Source organism: Pelophylax lessonae (assembly GCF_965119305.1).
Source record: "Pelophylax lessonae genome assembly, chromosome: 12".
NCBI classification, from domain to species: Eukaryota; Metazoa; Chordata; class Amphibia; order Anura; family Ranidae; genus Pelophylax; species Pelophylax lessonae.
The window spans coordinates 128,218,237-128,227,530 of NC_138779.1; positions in this window are offsets into that span (position 1 = coordinate 128,218,237).

The following is a 9,294-nucleotide window of genomic DNA, read 5'->3' on the forward strand; positions in this document are numbered from 1 at the left end:
CCTCTGCACAAGCAAAGAAGAAGTCGATTCTCTTCAAAAGGTAGGACATTTTCAGATTTATACTTGAGTTGCTTTTTAATTTTGAAATCTGGGGGTGTGGATTTGCTGTGTTAATGTCTGTGGAATTTGGGGTGAATGTGAGGGAGTGTGTTTGCTGTGTGTGTGTTTTTCGACTTTAAGCTCCAAAAAAACTCCTTCTGTTTGATGGCGCATTCTTGCACAATAAAAGAAAAAGTAGAACAGCGAAGTGTTGTGTGCCCTCATTCTGAGGAGAAATGAAAGCAGCACACCATTATTGTGTGCAGAACTGGCCAGCGGAATGTTTTGGCTGAGCAACCAATGTCTCGGGTTTTACACTGTAAACTATGGGTCCCGTCTGATGTGCATGCTCAAGCTTGAAGACAGAAAGTGAGAAATGTGTTGCATGGACCTCTTCATCGGAGCCTGGAGGAGAAGGCGAGGAGTTCCCTCAGAAGAGCTAGATGAATCTCCTCTGCACAAGCAAAGAAGAAGTTGATTCTCTTCAAAAGGTAGGACATTTTCAGATTTATACTTGAGTTGCTTTTTAATTTTGAAATCTGGGGGTGTGGATTTGCTGTGTTAATGTCTGTGGATTTTGGGGTGAATGTGAGGGAGTGTGTTTGCAGTGTGTGTGTGTTTTTGGACTTTAAGCTAAAAAAAAATACTTCTGTTTGATGGCACATTCTTGCACAATAAAAGAAAAAGAAGAACAGCGAAGTGTTGTGTTCCCTCATTCTGAGGAGAAATGAAAGCAGCACATCATTATTGTGTGCAGAACTGGCCAGCTGAATGTGTTGGCTGAGCGACCAATGTCTCGGGCTTTAAGCTGTAAACTATTGGTCCCGTCTGATGTGCATGCTCAACCTTGAAGACAATAAGTGAGAAATGTGTTGCACGGATCTCTTCATGGGAGCCTGGAGGAGAAGGCGAGGAGTTCCCTCAGAAGAGCTAGATGAATCTCCTCTGCACAAGCAAGGAAGAAGTTGATTCTCTTCAAAAGGTAGGACATTTTCAGATTTATACTTGAGTTGCTTTTTAATTTTGAAATCTGGGGGTGTGGATTTGCTGTGTTAATGTCTGTGGATTTTGGGGTTAATATGAGGGAGTGTGTTTGCTGTGTGTGTGTTTTTGGACTTTAAGCTCCAAAAAATTACTTCTGTCTGATGGCGCATTCTTGCACAATAAAAGAAAAAGAAGAACAGCGAAGTGTTGTGTGCCCTCATTCTGAGGAGAAATGAAAGCAGCACATCATTATTGTGTGCAGAAATGGCCAGCGGAATGTGTTGGCTGAGCGACCAATGTCTCGGGCTTTAAGCTGTAAACTATGGGTCCCGTCTGATGTGCGTGCTCAAGCTTGAAGACAGAAAATGAGAAATGTGTTGCATGGACCTCTTCATCGGAGCCTGGAGGTGAAGGCGAGGAGTTCCCTCAGAAGAGCTAGATGAATCTCCTCTGCACAAGCAAAGAAGAAGTTGATTCTCTTCAAAAGGTAGGACATTTTCAGATTTATACTTGAGTTGCTTTTTAATTTTGAAATCTGGGGGTGTGGATTTGCTGTGTTAATGTCTGTGGAATTTGGGGTGAATGTGAGGGAGTGTGTTTGCTGTGTGTGTGTTTTTGGACTTTAAGCTCCAAAAAACTCCTTCTGTCTGATGGCGCATTCTTGCACAATAAAAGAAAAAGTAGAACAGCGAAGTGTTGTGTGCCCTCATTCTGAGGAGAAATGAAAGCAGCACACCATTATTGTGTGCAGAACTGGCCAGCGGAATGTGTTGGCTGAGCGACCAATGTCTCGGGCTTTACACTGTAAACTATGGGTCCCGTCTGATGTGCATGCTCAAGCTTGAAGACAGAAAGTGAGAAATGTGTTGCATGGACCTCTTCATCGGAGCCTGGAGGAGAAGGCGAGGAGTTCCCTCAGAAGAGCTAGATGAATCTCCTCTGCACAAGCAAAGAAGAAGTTGATTCTCTTCAAAAGGTAGGACATTTTCAGATTTATACTTGAGTTGCTTTTTAATTTTGAAATCTGGGGGTGTGAATTTGCTGTGTTAATGTCTGTGGATTTTGGGGTGAATGTGAGGGAGTGTGTTTGCTGTGTGTGTGTTTTGGACTTTAAGCTCCAAAAAATTACTTCTGTCTCATGGCACATTCTTGCACAATAAAAGAAAAAGAAGAACAGCGAAGTGTTGTGTTCCCTCATTCTGAGGAGAAATGAAAGCAGCACATCATTATTGTGTGCAGAACTGGCCAGCTGAATGTGTTGGCTGAGCGACCAATGTCTCGGGCTTTAAGCTGTAAACTATTAGTCCCGTCTGATGTGCATGCTCAAGCTTGAAGACAATAAGTGAGAAATGTGTTGCACGGACCTCTTCATGGGAGCCTGGAGGAGAAGGCGAGGAGTTCCCTCAGAAGAGCTAGATGAATCTCCTCTGCACAAGCAAGGAAGAAGTTGATTCTCTTCAAAAGGTAGGACATTTTCAGATTTATACTTGAGTTGCTTTTTAATTTTGAAATCTGGGGGTGTGGATTTGCTGTGTTAATGTCTGTGGATTTTGGGGTTAATATGAGGGAGTGTGTTTGCTGTGTGTGTGTTTTTGGACTTTAAGCTCCAAAAAATTACTTCTGTCTGATGGCGCATTCTTGCACAATAAAAGAAAAAGAAGAACAGCGAAGTGTTGTGTGCCCTCATTCTGAGGAGAAATGAAAGCAGCACATCATTATTGTGTGCAGAAATGGCCAGCGGAATGTGTTGGCTGAGCGACCAATGTCTCGGGCTTTAAGCTGTAAACTATGGGTCGCGTCTGATGTGCGTGCTCAAGCTTGAAGAGAGAAAATGAGAAATGTGTTGCATGGACCTCTTCATCGGAGCCTGGAGGTGAAGGCGAGGAGTTCCCTCAGAAGAGCTAGATGAATCTCCTCTGCACAAGCAAAGAAGAAGTTGATTCTCTTCAAAAGGTAGGACATTTTCAGATTTATACTTGAGTTGCTTTTTAATTTTGAAATCTGGGGGTGTGGATTTGCTGTGTTAATGTCTGTGGAATTTGGGGTGAATGTGAGGGAGTGTGTTTGCTGTGTGTGTGTTTTTGGACTTTAAGCTCCAAAAAACTCCTTCTGTCTGATGGCGCATTCTTGCACAATAAAAGAAAAAGTAGAACAGCGAAGTGTTGTGTGCCCTCATTCTGAGGAGAAATGAAAGCAGCACACCATTATTGTGTGCAGAAATGGCCAGCGGAATGTGTTGGCTGAGCGACCAATGTCTCGGGCTTTAAGCTGTAAACTATGGGTCCCGTCTGATGTGCATGCTCAAGCTTGAAGACAGAAAGTGAGAAATGTGTTGCATGGACCTCTTCATCGGAGCCTGGAGGAGAAGGCGAGGAGTTCCCTCAGAAGAGCTAGATGAATCTCCTCTGCACAAGCAAAGAAGAAGTTGATTCTCTTCAAAAGGTAGGACATTTTCAGATTTATACTTGAGTTGCTTTTTAATTTTGAAATCTGGGGGTGTGGATTTGCTGTGTTAATGTCTGTGGATTTTGGGGTGAATGTGAGGGAGTGTGTTTGCAGTGTGTGTGTGTTTTTGGACTTTAAGCTAAAAAAAAATACTTCTGTTTGATGGCACATTCTTGCACAATAAAAGAAAAAGAAGAACAGCGAAGTGTTGTGTTCCCTCATTCTGAGGAGAAATGAAAGCAGCACATCATTATTGTGTGCAGAACTGGCCAGCTGAATGTGTTGGCTGAGCGACCAATGTCTCGGGCTTTAAGCTGTAAACTATTGGTCCCGTCTGATGTGCATGCTCAACCTTGAAGACAATAAGTGAGAAATGTGTTGCACGGATCTCTTCATGGGAGCCTGGAGGAGAAGGCGAGGAGTTCCCTCAGAAGAGCTAGATGAATCTCCTCTGCACAAGCAAGGAAGAAGTTGATTCTCTTCAAAAGGTAGGACATTTTCAGATTTATACTTGAGTTGCTTTTTAATTTTGAAATCTGGGGGTGTGGATTTGCTGTGTTAATGTCTGTGGATTTTGGGGTTAATATGAGGGAGTGTGTTTGCTGTGTGTGTGTTTTTGGACTTTAAGCTCCAAAAAATTACTTCTGTCTGATGGCGCATTCTTGCACAATAAAAGAAAAAGAAGAACAGCGAAGTGTTGTGTGCCCTCATTCTGAGGAGAAATGAAAGCAGCACATCATTATTGTGTGCAGAAATGGCCAGCGGAATGTGTTGGCTGAGCGACCAATGTCTCGGGCTTTAAGCTGTAAGCTATGGGTCCCGTCTGATGTGCGTGCTCAAGCTTGAAGACAGAAAATGAGAAATGTGTTGCATGGACCTCTTCATCGGAGCCTGGAGGTGAAGGCGAGGAGTTCCCTCAGAAGAGCTAGATGAATCTCCTCTGCACAAGCAAAGAAGAAGTTGATTCTCTTCAAAAGGTAGGACATTTTCAGATTTATACTTGAGTTGCTTTTTAATTTTGAAATCTGGGGGTGTGGATTTGCTGTGTTAATGTCTGTGGAATTTGGGGTGAATGTGAGGGAGTGTGTTTGCTGTGTGTGTGTTTTTGGACTTTAAGCTCCAAAAAACTCCTTCTGTCTGATGGCGCATTCTTGCACAATAAAAGAAAAAGTAGAACAGCGAAGTGTTGTGTGCCCTCATTCTGAGGAGAAATGAAAGCAGCACACCATTATTGTGTGCAGAACTGGCCAGCGGAATGTGTTGGCTGAGCGACCAATGTCTCGGGCTTTACACTGTAAACTATGGGTCCCGTCTGATGTGCATGCTCAAGCTTGAAGACAGAAAGTGAGAAATGTGTTGCATGGACCTCTTCATCGGAGCCTGGAGGAGAAGGCGAGGAGTTCCCTCAGAAGAGCTAGATGAATCTCCTCTGCACAAGCAAAGAAGAAGTTGATTCTCTTCAAAAGGTAGGACATTTTCAGATTTATACTTGAGTTGCTTTTTAATTTTGAAATCTGGGGGTGTGAATTTGCTGTGTTAATGTCTGTGGATTTTGGGGTGAATGTGAGGGAGTGTGTTTGCTGTGTGTGTGTTTTGGACTTTAAGCTCCAAAAAATTACTTCTGTCTCATGGCGCATTCTTGCACAATAAAAGAAAAAGAAGAACAGCGAAGTGTTGTGTTCCCTCATTCTGAGGAGAAATGAAAGCAGCACATCATTATTGTGTGCAGAACTGGCCAGCTGAATGTGTTGGCTGAGCGACCAATGTCTCGGGCTTTAAGCTGTAAACTATTAGTCCCGTCTGATGTGCATGCTCAAGCTTGAAGACAATAAGTGAGAAATGTGTTGCACGGACCTCTTCATGGGAGCCTGGAGGAGAAGGCGAGGAGTTCCCTCAGAAGAGCTAGATGAATCTCCTCTGCACAAGCAAGGAAGAAGTTGATTCTCTTCAAAAGGTAGGACATTTTCAGATTTATACTTGAGTTGCTTTTTAATTTTGAAATCTGGGGGTGTGGATTTGCTGTGTTAATGTCTGTGGATTTTGGGGTGAATGTGAGGGAGTGTGTTTGCTGTGTGTGTGTTTTTGGACTTTAAGCTCCAAAAAATTACTTCTGTCTGATGGCGCATTCTTGCACAATAAAAGAAAAAGAAGAACAGTGAAGTGTTGTGTGCCCTCATTCTGAGGAGAAATGAAAGCAGCACATCGTTATTGTGTGCAGAAATGGCCAGCGGAATGTGTTGGCTGAGCGACCAATGTCTCGGGCTTTACGCTGTAAACTATGGGTCCCGTCTGATGTGCATGCTCAAGCTTGAAGACAGAAAGTGAGAAATGTGTTGCATGGACCTCTTCATCGGAGCCTGGAGGAGAAGGCGAGGAGTTCCCTCAGAAGAGCTAGATGAATCTCCTCTGCACAAGCAAAGAAGAAGTTGATTCTCTTCAAAAGGTAGGACATTTTCAGATTTATACTTGAGTTGCTTTTTAATTTTGAAATCTGGGGGTGTGAATTTGCTGTGTTAATGTCTGTGGATTTTGGGGTGAATGTGAGTGAGTGTGTTTGCAGTGTGTGTGTGTTTTTGGACTTTAAGCTCAAAAAAATTACTTCTGCCTGATGGCGCATTCTTGCACAATAAAAGAAAAAGAAGAACAGCGAAGTGTTGTGTTCCCTCATTCTGAGGAGAAATGAAAGCAGCACATCATTATTGTGTGCAGAACTGGCCAGCTGAATGTGTTGGCTGAGCGACCAATGTCTCGGGCTTTAAGCTGTAAACTATTGGTCCTGTCTGATGTGCATGCTCAAGCTTGAAGACAGAAAGTGAAAAATGTGTTGCACGGACCTCTTCATGGGAGCCTGGAGGTGAAGGCGAGGAGTTCCCTCAGAAGAGCTAGATGAATCTCCTCTGCACAAGCAAGGAAGAAGTTGATTCTCTTAAAAAGGTAGGACATTTTCAAATTTGTACTTGAGTTGCTTTTTAATTTTGAAATCTGGGGGTGTGGGTTTGCTGTGTTAATGTCTGTGGATTTTGGGGTGAATGTGAGGGAGTGTGTTTGCTGTGTGTGTGTTTTTGGACTTTAAGCTCCAAAAAATTACTTCTGTCTGATGGCGCATTCTTGCACAATAAAAGAAAAAGAAGAACAGCAAAGTGTTGTGTGCCCTCATTCTGAGGAGAAATGAAAGCAGCACATCATTATTGTGTGCAGAGCTGGCCAGCTGAATGTGTTGGCTGAGCGACCAATGTCTCGGGCTTTACGCTGAAAACTATGGGTCCCGTCTGATGTGCATGCTCAAGCTTGAAGACAGAAAGTGAGAAATGTGTTGCATGGACCTCTTCATCGGAGCCTGGAGGAGAAGGCGAGGAGTTCCCTCAGAAGAGCTAGATGAATCTCCTCTGCACAAGCAAGGAAGAAGTTGATTCTCTTCAAAAGGTAGGACATTTTCAGATTTATACATGAGTTGCTTTTTAATTTTGAAATCTGGGGGTGTGGGTTTGCTGTGTTAATGTCTGTGGATTTTGGGGTGAATGTGAGGGAGTGTGTTTGCTGTGTGTGTGTTTTTGGACTTTAAGCTCCAAAAAATTACTTCTGTCTGATGGCGCATTCTTGCACAATAAAAGAAAAAGAAGAAAAGCGAAGTGTTGTGTGCCCTCATTCTGAGGAGAAATGAAAGCAGCACATCATTATTGTGTGCAGAACTGGCCAGCTGAATGTGTTGGCTGAGCGACCAATGTCTCGGGCTTTAAGCTGTAAACTATGGGTCCCGTCTGATGTGCTTGCTCAAGCTTGAAGACAGAAAGTGAGAAATGTGTTGCACGGACCTCTTCATGGGAGCCTGGAGGAGAAGGCGAGGAGCTCCCTCAGAAGAGCTAGATGAATCTCCTCTGCACAAGCAAGGAAGAAGTTGATTCTCTTAAAAAGGTAGGACATTTTCAGATTTATACTTGAGTTGCTTTTTAATTTTGAAATCTGGGGGTGTGGGTTTGCTGTGTTAATGTCTGTGGATTTTGGGGTGAATGTGAGGGAGTGTGTTTGCTGTGTGTGTGTTTTTGGACTTTAAGCTCCAAAAAATTACTTCGGTCTGATGGCACATTCTTGCACAATAAAAGAAAAAGAAGAACAGCGAAGTGTTGTGTGCCCTCATTCTGAGGAGAAAAGAAAGCAGCACATCATTATTGTGTGCAGAACTGGCCAGCGGAATTTGTTGGCTGAGCGACCAATGTCTCGGGCTTTAAGCTGTAAACTATGGGTCCCGTCTGATGTGCATGCTCAAGCTTGAAGACAGAAAGTGAGAAATGTGTTGCATGGACCTCTTCATCGGAGCCTGGAGGAGAAGGCGAGGAGTTCCCTCAGAAGAGCTAGATGAATCTCCTCTGCACAAGCAAGGAAGAAGTTGATTCTCTTCAAAAGGTAGGACATTTTCAGATTTATACTTGAGTTGCTTTTTAATTTTGAAATCTGGGGGTGTGGGTTTGCTGTGTTAATGTCTGTGGATTTTGGGGTGAATTTGAGGGATTGTGTTTGCTGTGTGTGTGTTTTTGGACTTTAAGCTCCAAAAAATTACTTCTGTCTGATGGCGCATTCTTGCACAATAAAAGAAAAAGAAGAACAGCAAAGTGTTGTGTGCCCTCATTCTGAGGAGAAATGAAAGCAGCACATCATTATTGTGTGCAGAGCTGGCCAGCTGAATGTGTTGGCTGAGCGACCAATGTCTCGGGCTTTAAGCTGTAAACTATGAGTCCCGTCTGATGTGCTTGCTCAAGCTTGAAGACAGAAAGGGAGAAATGTGTTGCACGGACCTCTTCATGGGAGCCTGGAGGAGAAGGCGAGGAGCTCCCTCAGAAGAGCTAGATGAATCTCCTCTGCACAAGCAAGGAAGAAGTTTATTCTCTTCAAAAGGTAGGACATTTTCAGATTTATACTTGAGTTGCTTTTTAATTTTGAAATCTGTGGGTGTGGGTTTGCTGTGTTAATGTCTGTGGAATTTGGGGTGAATGTGAGGGAGTGTGTTTGCTGTGTGTATGTTTTTGGACTTTAAGCTCCAAAAAATTACTTCTGTCTGATGGCGCATTCTTGCACAATAAAAGAAAAAGAAGAACAGCGAAGTGTTGTGTGCCCTCATTCTGAGAAGAAATGAAAGCAGCACATCATTATTGTGTGCAGAACTGGCCAGCGGAATTTGTTGGCTGAGCGACCAATGTCTCGGGCTTTAAGCTGTAAACTATGGGTCCCATCTGATGTGCATGCTCAAGCTTGAAGACAGAAAGTGAGAAATGTGTTGCATGGACCTCTTCATCGGAGCCTGGAGGAGAAGGCGAGGAGTTCCCTCAGAAGAGCTAGATGAATCTCCTCTGCACAAGCAAGGAAGAAGTTGATTCTCTTCAAAAGGTAGGACATTTTCAGATTTATACTTGAGTTGCTTTTTAATTTTGAAATCTGGGGGTGTGGATTTGCTGTGTTAATGTCTGTGGATTTTGGGGTGAATGTGAGGGAGTGTGTTTGCAGTGTGTGTGTGTTTTTGAACTTTAAGCTAAAAAAAAATACTTCTGTTTGATGGCACATTCTTGCACAATAAAAGAAAAAGAAGAACAGCGAAGTGTTGTGTTCCCTCATTCTGAGGAGAAATGAAAGCAGCACATCATTATTGTGTGCAGAACTGGCCAGCTGAATGTGTTGGCTGAGCGACCAATGTCTCGGGCTTTAAGCTGTAAACTATTGGTCCCGTCTGATGTGCATGCTCAAGCTTGAAGACAGAAAGTGAAAAATGTGTTGCACGGACCTCTTCATGGGAGCCTGGAGGAGAAGGCGAGGAGTTCCCTCAGAAGAGCTAGATGA